Below are 18,382 nucleotides of genomic sequence, written 5' to 3' on the forward strand. Positions count from 1 at the left end.
AACAAAAACAGTATCCTACTTTCTAGATATGATTCCTCATTTGGTAGAAGTGGCCACAGTTTAAAAATACGCACACAATTAAACTGAACTTAGAAAAAAGTTCCTCTAGGAAGGAAAAAGACCTTCCCTAAAGACATTATCCAACAAGAGTGGAGATGATACGATTACACCTCCAGGACTTAACTCAAGACAGCAAATGAGAGCACTGGCTTTTGGAAAAGTATTTGTCAATAACATGGTGGGTGGGGAGGAGGGGCAGGGAGTATCTTCAATTTTGCAAACAAATTTACTATAACCACACCAAAGGAAAGCAGTATTAAGTTGAATGAGTAAAAAGAAAGTTGAAGAAATGAACAGAAATAAAAACAAGTAAACTCCAAAGCCTATGTATATATATTTGGATTTTAAAATGGCCACAGGCTCTAAATATAAAGAAATGCAATTATTCTTTATATCAATTCAATTATACAAAAACACTACCAGACCTTACAATAAAGTGAACTGTCTTCAGTTCCAGGGGTCAAGCATCCCCACGCAGAACAGGAGTCTGGTAAGAGAGCAACAGCCCTCGATGACTATAGAACACCAGAAGTGGGGCTAGCCCAAACTGAGATGCTCTCTAAGTATAAATATACACTGGATTTCAAATACTTTACACAGAAAAGAACGTAAACTCAATAATGTTTTTTAGAACAGATAGCAATTTTGATATACTGCATTAAATAAGATATATTGTTAAAATTAATTTCAACTGTTTCTCCTTACTTTCCCTAATGTGGCTACTGTTAAATTTAAAATTCACGTATATGGCTCACATTATGTTTTCATGGACAAGCATTTTCTCCATACTAAGGATATGCAGAGTTCCAGACTTCTTTACCCAAATGACACCCAACCTTATTTTCAGGGCTTCCGTGGGCCTCTTCCCTGGGCCCATCTTCTTCACCTAGAGGCCCTAGGCACGGACAGAACTTGGGACAGTGTGTCCACAGACCTACAGTGAGGGATGGAGCTAGAGACACAAAGAAAAGACATTTGGGCCCCTGGGCCAGATTTCCCAATGCTGCCAGAACCAGTGTGAGATCCTGAGAGGGGTCTGAAAATTCTAAACTTGATACTACGCTTGCAAGTTATTAAATCTGTTAAGGTAGGAGGAGAGGACATATTTTATTTAACAGTTTATTAGCTTGATTACAACTTAAATATTTAGATATATGGTATGGGGCCTCCATTTATACTCTTGCCCTAGACCTGTACATCTAAGTATCTTAAAATTTTTTCCTTCCTTCTCATCATATTCCCTACATCCCTTGTATTCCTCCCTGTGCAGCCCATCCTCCAAGTTCTTCCCAGAAAAGAACACAGTGTTCAGCAGACTTGTTTAGCAAACAAAGCATGGATTGTTTCTGAGAACTCAAGTTCTTGGTCTGAACACATTAAAATTCATTTGTTTTGGAAACTCTAACCCTTACTCTTCTTAGAGTTCCACTTTTTCTTTACAGATGTGGAAAGCAGTCCGATTACAGGCAACAGGCATCTGCCAATTCAAAAATCCCTTCAAAGGTAAGAGGGAAGGTCTACCTAGAATCTACTTATCTCAGGTCTTAAAATGGGGAAGAGATACCAGAGGCAATGTTTAAAAGAGAGATAAGAAATCAAAATGGGGAGTGGATGACCTTTCCTCCTTTTACCTTCACTCAAAAAGAATGCAGAGGAGGGAACAAGGTGACAACATAGTGTTAGGGAAGAAAAGACTGGAAATCTCTATGTCTCCTATAAAATAAGACTTTGAGCTCTGTCATGCTAAAAGGTGAGCCCCATAAACTATGAAACATGCACAGACTCAGATTCCAAAATAAAACTGGTTCCATTTCCTCCTTTGGAAAAATACATATTTGGTGAAATATCTTAAATAATTTTAAACTACTAACACAGTTCCTTTTTCTTTCTTTACTATTACAGTTCTTAAACCCTAAAATTAAGTCCTTAAAATGAAGTTACATTGTATTTGTTCAGATTACAAATATTTCCTGATAGCTGTTCAATGTAGGTATATAGAACAGAACAGATAAAATTTCATATTAATAAAAATTACTAATGATGATTGTAACAATGATAGTGGTTGGTTTAGCAGTTAATAAGGAATGACTCTTCTTGATGTTCTAGAACTAAAAGGGTAAACTCTGTAATTTATTTTTAAAAAACATCTGTTATATGTATATACCTGTATATACATACACACAGTGCCAAGGCTAAAAAAGTTAACTGAAGTAGATATATATTCTTCATTTCTCAGTTATCTAAAGTGAGAATAAAGGGGCCTCTGAAGTCATTTTCTCTCATTTCCCAAGCTCACAGATAAAGAAAGTAGGCTCAGAGAAATTGTGTAAACATCGCATACAACCTGAAAATACCGCCTTTCAACAGCAGTACTACTTCTCATCTCTCCTGCTCTTATTACATCTTATTAGAGACTTTAATATAAATAGATATCAATTACTAACAATTCTAAGTCACAGGTCAAAGAGTAGCCTCAGAGCAGAGTATGGAAAGCACTCTTTTTTAGCCTCACTTCCCCCGACAGAGAGTAGCACGCTGTAGGCAATGGAGGACGATGAATATTTTGAACACCACGTGCAATTCCATTTAAACCAATTCAGGCACTACCCAGGGTTCACAAACTATCCAACAACCTGCAAAGTCTGACTTCACACTGTAGAGCAAGCAATCTGCTTTAAGGAAAGAACTATAATTTGTGTCCATTTGTTCTATAATACAGCTCAAAGCAGGGGGTAAGAAATCAAGTTAACATTTATCCAGAGTCTTTATTAATTCTTAAAGCAAAGTTATGGGTGCAGTATTACAATATTACATTTAGCCAATGGCAATGGGCATTTATGGGCTTCTAGAACTTGGGTCTCGCTTAACAAAGTTCCAAGGTACACTTTTGTTTTTTAATACTAAGCGTCACATAAAAGTGCAATCAGGGGCACCTGAATGGCTCAATGGGTTAAGCCTCCAACTCTTGACTTAGGCTCAGGTTATGATCTCAGGGTTGTGGGACAGAGCCTGGCATCAGGCTCCACATGAGCATTAAGCCTGTGTCCCCTTTCCCTCCCCGACTTGTGCACTCTCTCCTTTTCTAAAATAAATAAATAAATCTTAAAAGTACAATCAACTAAATACTTGATAATCTACAGAGGCAACTCTAATTGTGTTCACAAAGAAAAACTGAAGTCCTTTCCAAATTAGCTATCCTAAGGACCATATAACAAAGTATGGTATTGCTTGCAGAAGGCAGGGGCCTTGAAATGATGGAAAGTCACAAGTGGAAAGATGGTAGAGTGGAGCTGACACTACCACTGCTTTGCCAAATTGATGATAATGCTTTCGTTTTCATTTCCTTCTATATTTACACTATAAAATCAAAAGTATAGTAACAACGATCCTGTATCTAGACATAACACATGCTGTGCTGTGGAGGGGTTTGATATATTAATGTTCTTAATTTTTCCTTTCTTTCCCCCACTTCATACCATCACTAATGAACAACAAAGTAGAAATAGCACCTGTGTTGAAACTGTTCCTGAGATAATGGAGCAATCACTAGTTTTTGTCGCTGCCCTTGCCTAGTTTCCTGTCTTCATCCAGACAGAGTATGACATACTAGAGTCTACACCCAGCTTGAAATGGATTGTTTTCTTCAGTCACTAAATTTACCACCTATAATCTTCCAAGTTACTCCCACTACAAAAAGGAAGGGTACTTAGTTTCTTAAATTAACCTGAAAGGTTAAAATGCATCACATTTATGCATCCCATTTCCCTATCTCTATTAGACAGGTATATAGGTCTTTAAACAGATCAACTGCAGCTCTATCAGCTTATTTCATTCTGGCCTCCGAAAAGCCACTTGGGAGCAAGTGCTCCTTAGAGAATGAAGTGGAGCCATGTTTTCCAAGGGCAGCAAAGAAAAAGCCAATGTTCCTGATATCAAAGTTGAGAAAAATAAACAAATACAAATGCTGATTTTCATATGCTTTCCCTTCTTGGGCTTGTTTTGTCACGATCATAGACACTCTCAATCTTTCTCCTTTCTCAGTTTGTATCCATTCAATCCACACTCAAAACTCAATGGACAAAGTTCTTTATGGATATTTAGGAAGCAAAACCAAATAAATAGTATGATGACTATTCAGAGACATAATAATTAGCTTTAGATCCACCTAAATCTTTAGTAATTTTCCTTTTAGGAACTGAGGATAGATTACAAAACTTTGACTGTAAAAATAACAGTATGGTGGAAGCACTTTTGTTTTTAAACATATTCCCAATGTGATTAAATGGGAGTCACATGTTACGTACATGAAGAGGAAACCATGCTTGTTTTACTCAATGATTCTAACAGAGAGAAATCAATATTATTTTCTGGAGTTATTATTCACTACAAGTGGGTCAATTAGAAAAAGATTCCCTGGTGACTGGATTTCCGTTTCATAGTAACAGTCTATATTTCACTTGTTTTTTCCCTGTGGGGGAACACGCTAATACACTTTGGAAATTATTAGGCTCCAATATTAAGTAATGAAGGACCTACTCGAGGGCTGGAGTTGTAAGTCTAGCTCTGGGCTTAGTCTCCTGCTTTCCATTAATTATGAGAAGCAGCTCTCTAATGGCTCAGAGTGGCTGGACTATTTAGTGGAGAGCTGCCAGACTGTCAGTGCTTGGGAATACTCACAATATTAGCTTTTAAGAGGATTGCTTTTATTTGATTACCAAAATAATACATGCTCATTTTAACAAGTCAAACTATAGAAGCATATAAAGATCACATTAATAGTCTCTCCTACTTCCTTCCAAACCCCATCCCCCTGAGTTAAACAGCGTCAAGTCTAGTATACAGACTTCGAAAGCTTCTCCTCCTTATAAAACACATATGTGCATAAATAGGAGATAGCCTCCCTCCCCCATGTTTTTTTTTTTTTTAATTTTTTAAATTTATTTATGATAGTCACACACACACAGAGAGAGAGAGAGAGAGAGAGGCGAGACACAGGCAGAGAGAGAAGCAGGCTCCATGCACCAGGAGCCCGATGTGGGATTCGATCCCGGGTCTTCAGGATCGCGCCCTGGGCCGAAGGCAGGCGCCAAACCGCTGCGCCACCCAGGGATCCCCCCCTCCCCCATGTTTTAAATGGGATTATATCACTCACATTTTTTTCTATAACTTGTTTTCTCATCTACTATAAACAAATCATCTTTCTGAGACAGTAGGTAAAAGTTTCACTCTTTTGATAGCTGCATAATACACAGAGCACAAAGGTACCACAATTGATCCCATCCCTTCACTGACTGACATTAGGAGTACTCCCAGTCTTGTTTTGTTTTGCTATAAGGAATAATTCAACATATCCATCTGTGCATCAATGCTTTCATTTTGCAGTATTTATGGGTGCCCAATGATTTACCCATAATTTTGAAATCCAACAGGCTCTAAAAAAGTGAAAAAATTTTCACTGATTCATGTGGTGACCAAAGCAGACCTGAACTGATGTATTAATGTGAATTTATTCTCTTTAGATATATAAACGTGTCTGCTTATGGAGTCCCAAAGCACGCTAGAGGTGTTACAGAATATATAATATATGTGCTATTTATCTTTAGTAATCTGAAACTCTCTGAAATCTGAAGCACAAATGGCCTAAAGAGTTTTGGGTAAGGGATTGTGAACCTGTATTTCTAAAAGTGTAACTGATGGGTCTAAAAATACGTATAATTTAAATTTTAATATGTACTGCAAAATTACCAAAATGTTGTAGAAATTCAAACTCCCAATTCCTTTCCATGCTCCCTTTGCTAGCATTTAATGTGAGCATTCTTTCCAGTATGGCTAATCTGATGGGCAAAAAGTGGTATCTTTTTGTGAAGTTCATCTTCTTCAAAATACATATTCATATCTTTTGCCCATTTTTCTATTGGGTTATTTGTCTTTAGCTTATCAATTTGTAGGACAGCTCCCTGAATATTAACTGCCACACTCAGTGTCATATGCTGCATATGTGTCACATGATACTCCCAGCCTTCTGTTCATTTTCCTCCACTCCGTTAATGACTTCAGCACACATACTATTTTTAATTTTTATTTGCTCAAATTTGGCAATCTTTCCCTTTATGGAGTCTATATTTTTCACCTTGCTTGGGAAGGTCCTCTTATTCACATCCCAAAAGATGGCACAAAAGATGGCACTATATTTCCTAGTATTTATGTATTCCATTTTGTACATTCAGATCTTTATTGCACCTGGCATTTATTTCTTACATGTGTTGTTTGGTAGAAATCTACTTTTTTTTTTTTTTTTTTGGTCTAGTAGTTAATTATGCCAACACCATTTTTTAAATTAATCACCATTTTCAATATTCATTCAATTTCATACACTAGGGGAAGAGTGAAAAAGAAAAAATAGCTTACTACTGTTCAAACAAAACAAAGAGAAAAGCATAGGTAAAAACAAGTTACGTTTACTTTTTGTTTCTATTTCTTTTTTTCCAAGAGAATTTATAAAATCAAATGCCTTGCTTTTTTGTTCTTCCCAAGAGCCCACCTTGTAGCTTGGAGCCCATAAGATGCTTCAATTAAACAATTCATCTGACAGAGTAACTTGTCCCTTTTATCTGTAGAAGGATACATCTTAGAAAGAGTATCAAAGTACTTTTTAAAAAATGTGTATTAAATGTACTTTCTCTTGAGAAGGATTAGTTAAATCAGTGAGTGAAAGAGATGTCAGTTAGCAACTTAATTTATCCTCCTTGCACTTTAAATTCTGATTCCTCTAGCGTGAACTTCGTCCTACAGCCTTGTTTTAATATATTTGCCCTAATCCAGGTATTATGACATAGGGCAACCAGAGCTATAGTATTTATGTAAGAGAACAAAACAATTTGCAAAAGACTTCAAAGGCTGTCTTTCCTGGATAAAGAAGGAAAGAAAGAATATTTTTTGCCCTATGTTCCTTTCGGACTTGTCTGTAGCTGCAGTGGCATAAGACACATTTAAGTTACTGGGCCTACCTCAGGATTGCTAGGAACATCTACTCTTCAGAAGTCATGACTCAGCTCCTTTTAGCTTTCACACCCTCAAACTCTGATGCCCTGGGATTGAACTCTCTCATTGGTGACTTCTCGGCTTCTTGGTGCAATGATTTTTTTTCCTGTTGTCCCTTCAGGACAAAGTCCACCAGCCTCGGAGCCAGTGAACACCTGCCAGGGTCTTCTGGTAGTTTCAGCACGCGTACAAATGTACAAATGCTAATATGGCACACAACCAGCTTCTCAATGCTTGAGCCAAAATAAACAGAAACCATTCTATCTTAATCCTAATCACCATTAATGACTCTCAGTACAAGCAAAACAGGCATATCACCTTTTCCTATAACTAGAAAACAAAAATAAATGCATGCATATCTTGGATAAAACTATATTTGAGAAAAATTTGCTTAAGAATTGCCACAGAATAAGTATAGCAAAGCTACAATTCACAGACATAATTTTTGCAAAATAATAATCAAGGAAATCGAGAACACTCATATTGGCAACTATTACAATGGACATATTGCTGGGATGCAAATTAAAGCATTCCCTAAAGAGAGACATTTCTATTTTAATCCTCTTTTAAAATAATTCAAATAGGAGGCACTTATTGGCACTTACTTTGTGCCAGACCTAGGCTAAGTTAACCCTATGTAGCCAGTAAGAGAGCTCCTACCCACGGGGAGGTGGGGGTAGGGAGACGAAAGGGGCAGGCTCCCATGAATCAAGGAAGTATATTTTATAGAAAATCATTCCAAATCATAAGACGGTAATCATGTGGAAAGAGCAGTCACTAGATCTACAGTAATCTACAGTAACTCTGCACTAAGTAAATTCATCAAAACAATGAGTCACAAGCAGCATAAATCTGTCATTTTCTGATTTTTTTATAAATTGGCAATATAATGATTAAGAAGACAAACAAGAGGTATGTTACTATGTTACAGCTAAACATATCTTTCCTATGAAATGGTTTCTTTATTCATTTTATCCATGACTATCTGTTCTCATTTTTTTACTAAGAGATCTGCCCAGAACCAATTCAATTACAACATCATTCAAGAGATGTTTAATATTAACCACCGTACTAGTAGGACAAAGAACAAAAATGTAAAAAATATTTCTGCAAAAAGCAGAAAACAGATCGCTATTTCCATTCCTCTTCTCAAAGGGGAAAAAAAGAGAAGATTTATAAAGTATACTTGGATAAACTCCCAGTTGAGTCATATATGGATATATAAAAATGAAAACCAGATAACATCTCTATCAAAGATACCAGATTACCAAAGGAGAAAGTGAACATAAGCTAAGGTCAAAAAGAATAATTATATCATGAAAATGTGCTTAGACAGGAGTAGCTCAAGCTCACATCACAAATAAACCAAGTATATCTGGTTAATAGAAAAAAATCCAATACCCAAAGTTTACTAGGTATGATAAAACTCTGAACTATCCATTCACTAAACTTTGTCTCAGTTCTTATTATGCACAAAGGTGTGTGAAGCATACAAATGTGAACTACATACAGTTCTCACCCTCCAGGAACTTAAAAATAGTTTGAGAGCAAAGCTGCTATAATACAAAGCACAAGGTGAAAACTCACTGGAAAACAAAAACAAAAACAGTAAGTACTTACAGAAGAGAAAACTCACTTTGGCCAAGGGACACAAACAAGAGTTTAATGGGGAGATGGGGATTGAAAGAGAGAACGTTCAAATTTGGAGAACAGGATGACCTGACCGTTTCTCAAATCTAGCATATGCTGTTAAAAATGCATTTTCCTGGGTCTCATCAGCAGAGGTTCTGACTCTGCAAGGATGGCAGGGAAAGAAGGTATCTCCGTTCCCTGTAAATACCTCCATGTGATCCTGAGGTAAGTATTTCATAAATCACATTTTGAGAAACACTGATTTGGAAGGCAAAAAATACAGGGTATACTTAGGAAACACTGAGCAAATGACTGCGTTAAGCAGTAAGAACTGTGGTCTTAAAGGGCACATAAAGTACAGAGCGCCTTGAATTCCAGATGAAGATGCTGCTACTTACCTATGAAAAATCTGAATAAGAGAGTGAAATCATCTCTGCAAGGATGCATGGCTTTGTATGTATCATGCAAGTCACAGAACACCTCTGCTTTCCTTGTTGTGCTTCCATTCTAAACACACACACATTCTACTGCTCTTTGTGGGGTGAAAGATGCATTCTGACAGAAATCTTACAATTGGAAAAAAGAAAACGATTTGGAAAGTCAGACTTGCCCTAAGGTTCTCTTGTTAATTACATTTCCCAAACACATCACCAGGGAGGGATGGGTGTGCCCTCCTTGAGAGAAGCCACTGTGAAATATCCTGCCAGCAATGGCACCATCATCCTACCCCCCCACCTCCCCACCTCTCCCACCCCGTGGGAAATGACAGCAGGTGTGTGACTCCTCCCATTCACAGCTCTGTTACTATGGAGAGCATGGTGAGCGACATCAGTATTACAGGCACTCTAAGGCATAACAACTCTCATGGATCGTTTGTGTTCCAAAGTGACGCATGTATGTGGTCAGAAGGAGCTCAGGAGTGAGCTGTGGCTGTCTGACCTGAGGCAGAGAAGAGAGGGAGAAGGGGGCATTACTGAGTTTCCCTCAGCATTCTCCCATTGGCAACCAAGGGTTTTTTGGCTTTTTTTTTTTTCTTTTTTTCAGAAGTCATCAGGAACAACAGTAATTGTGCTCCCAAGTCGTGACAACACTTCATCATCAAAAACCACAAAATAAGCATCATTGGTGGGCCTCTCCCTACATGCTTATCACTGTGTCCAAGAACTATATGCAGAGTGAAAAGTTGGTCACCACTCAGAATAACAAATACCTACAAATACTGTGTTCAACTTTAACCGCTTGCAGTTAAGTTAAAGCTTGCAGAGTATAGCAAAGAGCTCAACTAGAACAAATGGAAGAATGGAATTGGCCAGAATACAATCGCCTCACTGGAATGAAGCCAAGGCTTCTGAAGATCCCTCCTTTCTTTTTATTTAAGTGGGAAAAAAGGTTAAACATCTTAAAGGATCCCAAGAAGTCAACAGGGCAGACTGTAATTTAATACAGTCTGGCTGATAAAGAAATCTTTTGTTTCTTTCTGAGCTCCCTCCTTTACATGCACCATGTGAGGGAAGAGGAAAATTGGCTATTATTTTCAGAAATGAGGTCGAGAGCCCACAACAAGGGGAAGACCAAAGGCTACACAATCTCAGCGCCCCAAGCACTATGGAAAGGTTTTCCTTTGATCAGGGAGGAAAATGGGAATTGTGTGAAATGGAAAGCTTCCCAAGAGGATCAAAATTCCATCTGAAAAGCAAAGCTGTATCATAAAGGAACTTCCAGTGTTGGGAAGAGTTAACAGAAAGAAGGGCATTAGACCTAGTCTATGAAATTCCTTACACACTTGGCAAGACTCACCAAACCCCAGTAGTGGAAATTCCATCCCAAGGTTATTCATCCCTGAGCAGCACTTGCACTAAGTGTTCTTTAATACATTGGCCATATCCTTTCTGCAGCAGTTAGCTCTTGTTCACTTGTAGTATTTTTTTATATGGCAGAGCATCTTCAAAGAAGCTGAAATTGGGCTAAGTACTGCAGTTCTGTCTGGCAAATGAGCTGCAAAAACATTTTAGCATGCTGCTCCTGATTCTACTGTTAATGAATCATCACTATTCCCATTAAAAGGGAGTTTTCAGAAATTACTGATAAAAACATTAATATTAAAATCTCTCTTTAAAAACCTGGAAACGAACTTTTGGTATGGGTAAGTAATTAACATGAATAACTTGGTAGCTCTGGAATGCCAAGATCCCCAAAAGAAGAGTAGGAAATAAGGTCATTTGTTTTCCATTCCATGGAGATTAAAAATGTAGAATATTGAGCTTTCTTTCTAAGAAGAAGGTATTTGATAAATTCCTGGCATAATTATGAGTTTCTCAATGCTCATTTCTTCATAGCTTTCATTCTATTCCACCCACACACTTGCACACCCAACTTAACTTCATTCCTTCTCCTCACTGTTCTCCCATTTGAACATCCCTCTTCTTTTCAGCTAAAACACATTTTGCTTCTAAACAGGTATCAAATCACTTCTTTCCTCCAAGTCTTTAACTCACGCTGTCTTTGACCTAGAGGTAACTGTAATCTTTACCTTATTTTAGGCTACATTATACCCATTTTATACCATAGTCTATAAGATACAATTATACACTAACTTCTCAGTTCCTTGAAATTGATCTCCAGGTGCCATACAATGTAACATGATTGATCTACAATCATTCTAAAGGACTACTGTCGGCTTAAAATAGTCACCTCAAGCACTAAACATACCAAATGGTGCCAATGTTTAAAGCATTTTTTGGATGCTCTTTTCTGAAAGTTTTAGGATCACATTCCTTTTGATTATCCTTGGTGGTGGGAAAACTAACAATTCAATCCAACAAATATTTATTAAGGGGCTTGCCATGTATTACATCCTGTGGCTAAATATAAGGGAGAAGCAGAGAGTGAAGACAAAGATAAGGAAACTCCATGTCTGATCTCAAGGAGTTCATGTAGATGGCGATTTTTGAAGTTTTCAATTGTTTATTATAAAAGGTATACTTGGTAAATGCATCAAGTACAGAGAAAGCTAACAACTCAGAAGACAAAAAGGTCACATGGAAATGGGAAATAACTAAAAGCTTCAAAAAGCAAAGGTCACTACAAACGTGCTTTGAAGGGAAGGAGGTTTCACTGGGTAGAGCCTGGGTCTGGTGGATGAGAAGCAGGAGAGGCACATTCCTTTGCAAGGTGAAGGTGAAGTATGTTTAGAGAATGGTGAATAGACTCGTAGACTTTTTTTTTAAAGCAGTCCAATATCATATTGTCTGTTTAAAATCTAATGTTTCCTTTTCCAACTTCAAATCCCTTCTTACACATCTTCGTAATCTTTTCTGAATCACCTAACCCCACAGGCTGTCCTCTCATCTTAACCTCAACCAAAGAAACACATTAAGGATTAATTACCAGTCTCCCTTCCTTCTACACGTGGCTACAAATACCTTGTGCAAAGAAAGAGGATATACTTAACACAGAGCTGAATGAATAAAGACAATTTCCACCACCATTCGTTCACACAGTCATTCATTTACCATGTAGTTATTTAATGGCCCATCTGGTAGTAGATCCTTCCTCTGAGGAAGAACAGATCCCTGCTCCCTAAGAATTCAAAGCAAACAAGATAAATACAGAAAACAGTAGGAAAAAAAGAACAAAAACAAAAACCAAAAATGGTGACAGGCTGAAGTCAACTCTTTCCTTACAATCAGTACCTACACTGAAAATCATTCAGGCAAAAATTAAATGCAACATCAAATTGTTTACAAGTTGAAGCAATACTGCTATTCCTACGTATTACATCTTTGGGAGGGCAGTTTTAACTATTGCATAAAATATTGTGAAACTGTGAGGAGCATAGTAACAAAACAATAACAAAGTTCAGTATCCAAAGAAGAATGTTAAAAAAAAAAAAAGTCTGAAGGTGGTAAATCTGAGGGGAATTATATTTTTTTGGCCTATTTTAGGAACACATATGGTAAAAAATACATTAAAAATTTTGTAGACATACATGATTTACCAAATAATTTGAAACCCCAACTTCCACTGAAATTAAAGTTAATAATCCTCCTACTGAAAAAAGCAACTCCGTTCCTAGAACTTGCTGGGCCCCTCTAGCTGTGCTAAATTTGTTTCTCTATACCAACTCACCTATAAATAGCAAGAGCTGGAAATCAGATTTGCTTCCCTTATTAATGGGTGGAAGTGACAGACAACCACCAGCCATCAAAACAACTGAAACATAATCAATTTGTATTTAAGAGAGTGATTATTATATACTTTGTCTAATTTTCAAAATACAGAATTAAGCAATTTAAGTATGTTTTAATTATTACCAATTTGTCAAATATTAAAACATAGGCTTATCTATAAAAGTGATAGGCAGAAGTGATTAATAAATTAAAATTATCTAAGATGAGGATATTTAAGTTTAAATGAAGTAGCAAACTTTCCAAGTACCATGGACAAAGCTACCAGAAACAGGTGCATACAAATTATTAACATCAAATTGCTTTTGAGCTTGCTCTTTGAAACACTGTGCTATTACCATAAAAGAACTCTCTGATCTGTCATCCCTTACAAGCTCTAGATCCCTTAATGCAGTATTATTACCCACAAAACCTTAATAAATGGTAATTTTAAAAGAGCTAGATTTATCAGTACAGTAATATGTTTGAACCCTAATTTAATTTTGCACAAGTAAGTTCATACTGCTTTAGTACAGTATTAAAAACAATAAAATTAAGACATGGGAAGGAAAGTTATATTCCTCGAACTTAAACCAGCAAAAAGGTCATCCTCTTCATGACTTTACAAAGAAGTTTATTATATTTTATTTTTTAAAATTCTCCATTTCAAATAATAATAATCTTAGTACTAATACCATCTGGGTCATCTAAATGGAGATGTGGCTACAGTAAGTAAAGTACTATATCTATTAATAAAATAGAGGTAAATAACGCATAATTAATAGTGACATACATCATCAGGAAAGAAACCATTAAACTACCAAAAATTACTCTGATTTTGCCTCTCCTCTATATTTTGAAAACTAACTTGAAGACTTCCAATGCCAATAAAGGAAAAACAAACAGTGGTCGTTCCAAGAACAATGTTTTCCCTCTGAAACTGCTGGCCTATGTGTGTACATCAGCATGCCATCTTTCCAGATTTAGAATGCTGCTGGAAATACCAACGTAAATGTTCTGTAAAAACAGCTCATTTATTTAAGGCAAGAATTTCCAATAGGAAGAAAAATTAAGGGGATATGTGGTTAAGAGAAAAAGTCACAGAACTCCTACCTGTTATAAATGCACTGTACTTAAAATTACTCCCTGGATATCTACCCTAACTTTGTAATCTAAAAATTCATTCCTTGAAATAGGTAAAAACAAAATAAGTCCCCCTCTGGTACCTCTCTAACATATTCACAATGAAACACACACTCAAAATTAGCACAAATTCCTTAAATCCATGAATAAAAATAAGCAACTAATATATGGCATATCTCAAATGTATATTAATTTTATTGGAATATAAAAGCTACATAAATTTTTTTGGAGTCTGTTAGTTTAAAATATATATTATAACTTATAGCACTAAGTGCGTGTATGTGTATTACATACTTACAGATTCATTACTTTGAGAACTTTGCAATAAAACATTTCTTGGACAATGTGGATAGTAATAAATGGTAGAAAAAAAAAAAAAACTGGCCTAAAGCCCATTTGTTTTCCAAAGGGCAACACAACAGCAGCTTCACCAGTTGCTCAGAAGCCCCCCACAAACCAAGTTCCCTCATTCCATCTCCCCCAGGCATAAAGCAACAGAAAGAAAACAGAAACCTTTGTTGCAGTGTAAAACTGTAAAATCTTCCATCTTAAGTGAAAGACATGGCTTTATATTGTACCCAATAAAGTACAAACTAGTAATGTGTACCTTCATATGCTTTGTTTGCTTTTCTTAAAAAAAAAAAAAAAAAAAACATAAATGAAAGAAGTTGGACAACACTACATACTACCTACCCATTTATATCAAGTACAAAAACAGGAAAAACTCATTTATGCTGTTAAAAGTTAGGATAGTGATTATCTTTGGGGTACTTAGAGGAGAGCACAGGAAGGCTTCTGGGGTGCTAGATATTCTATTTCTCATACAGGTACTGGTCACATGGATGTGTTTACTTTTTGGAAATCCACCAAATTGTGCACTTATACTGCCTTTTCTATGTTTTTGTTATACTTCTACAAAAAGACTTTATGAGGTCATACAAGGAAGAATTAGACCTCAGATCCTCTCCCCAGCTCCAGCAGAAGACAGTTTGTTCCCTGGAAGAAACTGAACTGGAGAGTCTCTGGCTCAAAGACCTCAGGCAGAGTAGAAAACACTGTTTTGAAAACAGGGAACAATTAAAAATCCACACACTATACCTTGAGATTCCAGCTGTCTTCCAATCATTCTGCTTCCTGAATCTTGGCATGCATTGCCCACAGAGAAGACCAAAGGATTCCTCCAAGTAAAACTGACATGCCTTAGGCAAAAGATCCACAGATATTGTCTCTGGAAGTTCCCCCAGTGAAACCAAGAGCTCACCCCTGATAGCCGTGGTAGGGAAGCTATATGGTGGAAAAGCCCTGCCCACATATCACGGTACCCAACTCACTTCAGTGACTTACCATTAAATAGGAACAGAGAGCAAAGGGTCACCAAATAGTTACCTTTCTAACACAACAGTCAGACACCTACACAAACGGGGGAAAAACAGTGCAAGGAGGACATAAATAACTTTAATTTCCTCAGAAACAGAAGACATGCACCCATGAAAAAAAGATGAGAATGCTATTAAAATGCACACAAATTAAAAACAAACAAGAAAGAGCTATTGAAAAAGACAGCAGAACTTCAGAAGGGTTAAGATAAAGTAGAGAACATCTGTCAAGAAATAGGGCATTAAGGCAAAGAGATAGGAAAATTATAGAATTAGAGGATAAAGAAGGAGGTCCCACCTAACTAACAGGAATTCAAGGGAAGACAAGAGAAAACCAAGATGGGGAAGAAAATGATCAAAAAACAGAATGAGAAAGTTTTCCAGAACTGAAGGACATAATTTTTTCAGATTGAGTGTCCCTCATAATGGATGAAATTAATAGAGTGCCATAAAAAGAAGATCCTAAAATCTTCTGGAGGTTGTTTAAAACAAACAAGTAAACAAAAGAGGAAAAAAGATCACCTACAAGGAGAGGAATTAGAATAGCATAACACTTTTTAATACCAACTATAGCCCCTGGATCATAAGGGTACACTGGCTTCAAAATTCTAAGGGTACATGTTTTCCTACCTAGAAGCCAGCCAAGGTAACCATCCAAGTGGGAGAGAAAAATATTTTCAGATATGCAAAGTGTCTTATAAATTGGTCTCCCATGTCTCTTTTCTCAGGAAGGTATTCCATTAAAAAGAGGAAGTAAAGTAAGTCTTTCTTCAAGTTACTAGATGTCAGCAAACTCCAGGTCCAACACAGAGCAGATGAGAACCACCAGGAAAATGACAGAAGGTCATTTGAGGACGCCAGCTGTGCAGCAGGCTTACAGGGCAGGTAGCTACCCTAACTCTGGGAGGAAAGAAGTGTCCAAGAAAAAGGTGTCAAGAAGAATGTTAGAGTTCTGTCAGAAAACTTAGAAGACTAGAGAAAAAAAGTACACAAGTGAGAGATTACTCTCCAGCCAGCACAAGAGAGAAAATATAATCACTGCATTTAAGTGCCTTAAAAGTGGCCCACAGCTCCACGCTCACAATAAGGACAAACTGACAGGAATCCACTGAGGGAACAGGAGGAGCAGCAGTTTGTGCAGATGGTGTGACAATGTCACAGAGTTAAATCTTCACCTTCCATACTAAGTCAATATATAATGTCCAATAACAAAAAAAACAAAACAAAACAAAACAGCAAAAAAAATAAAACCCACCAACCTAAAATAGCAGTACATTCAGAGTACTTTTGAAGGTGGAGGAAAATAGCAAAAAAGAGCCAAAAGACTCAAAAGTGGTTGGGGCAGGGCTGGGGTTTAAGGATGGGCTGGAGTTCCATGCACATATATCTTATTTTAAGTCTTGTTGTTTATTAAGATTTTTAAAAAATCTACATAGGATGTTATTCTGATGGAAAAAGAAGTTTAAATTTTAAACTATAAAACAAAACCAAGGAATGTACAAAATAGCAGACTTCTAAGAAAACGAGAGAGGGTGTATTAGAGCAGGAGAATGACACAAAGCTCCTGCCAGATCCAGGTGAGAGCAGAGAAGTGCTTCCTCCAACAGCTGGTGGAGAGGCCATATGCTGAGGGATGAGGAGCACAGGAGAAGGGGGAGAATTATAAAGAAATTTACAGATGTAGGATCCACAGATATAGAAAGCCAATCAGAAAGCTCTGAAAGAACTAAAAACAAGCAGGGCAATGTCCCAAATATCCTTTCACCTGGGTATTTATTTGTTTAGTTCACAAATGCTGGCTCTTTGGGAGCATCGTATTTCCTTATGGAATGAGAAGCATTTTGATTTTGTGTCTAGGTTTTAAATTTTGAAATTAAAAAAAAATTGAAATTATCATGAAACACGCAAATAGAGAAATACAAAAAAAATAATGATCATCCAAATATCCATTATTTAGCTTTTTCAAGTATTACTATTTGCCATATTTGCTTCTAAGTTTTTTAAAGAAATAAATATGATGGATATGGTTGAAACCCTTTTCAGATCATTCCCCAATCTGATCCCCCTACACTGCCTCACAGTAACTATTAATCTGAATTTGACATTTATGTTCTCCATTCACTCATCTCTAAAATGAGAGCTTTGGTTTGAATGAATTCTAATGCCCCTTTGCTGATGTCTTAGTATTCAATAGTAGGATATCAAGTTCTTGAAGTTCTGTAGTGGAAATGCAGAAGCCTGCACTGCTATGAAATACACAAGAGGCATCTGGGTGGCTCAGTCAGTTGACTGTCCTACTCTTGATTTTGGCTCAGGTCATGATCTTAGGGTCTTGGAATCAGAGCCTGTGTCAGGCTCAGAGCTCAGCAGGGAGTCTCCTTCAGATTCTCTCTCCCTCCTTCCCCACCCTCTTTTTTTCTCTCTCCCCTACTCTACTTTTGCGCTCTCTCTCAAATAAATGAACTAAATCTTTAAAAAAAAATACACAAAAATATTTCAAAATCATTTTAAACTTCAAAAACAGACTGAATCATGATATAATTAATACTTAGGCAGAAAAATCATAGTCACTTTATTATGGTAGTGTCAGTAAAATTATTATTATCAACACATAGGGCACATAAAAACTGAAGTTCAAGGATTTCACTGTGGTTTCCTCTCATTGTACCCATTTGCTACAGGGAAAAAGTAGGGAAGTGCTTGAGCCTTCTTGGAGTTCTTACTGCCTAACTAACCAAATAAGTGCAGCACCCAACGGTCTGTTTTCACCATATTCTTTTCTTCAGGTAATCACAGCAAAAATACTCTTTAAAATTACTTGTATGCAGCACAGGAAATACAGTCAATAATACTATAATAGTGTATAGTTTGTACAGTGGCAGAGGATAACTTGTGGTGAGCATTTTGTAATTGTCAAATTACTACACTGTACACCTGAAACAAATCTATGTCAACTATATTTCA

At 36.8% G+C, this 18,382-nt stretch overlaps 1 protein-coding gene and 1 long non-coding RNA gene across 2 annotated transcripts in view; one reads left to right on the top strand and one right to left on the bottom strand.

Annotated features, from left to right (window-relative positions):
- Window positions 1–18,382, bottom strand: part of PHLPP1 (PH domain and leucine rich repeat protein phosphatase 1) — a 207,076-nt gene that overhangs the window by 58,943 nt on the left and 129,751 nt on the right.
- Window positions 1,457–10,860, top strand: LOC118352756 (uncharacterized). Its single transcript, XR_004810429.2, has 2 exons — window positions 1,457–1,563; window positions 9,778–10,860. It is a non-coding gene; the product is annotated as an uncharacterized LOC118352756 (long non-coding RNA).

This window comes from Canis lupus, chromosome 1 (genome assembly GCF_003254725.2).
Source record: "Canis lupus dingo isolate Sandy chromosome 1, ASM325472v2, whole genome shotgun sequence".
In the NCBI taxonomy this organism is placed as follows: Eukaryota; Metazoa; Chordata; class Mammalia; order Carnivora; family Canidae; genus Canis; species Canis lupus.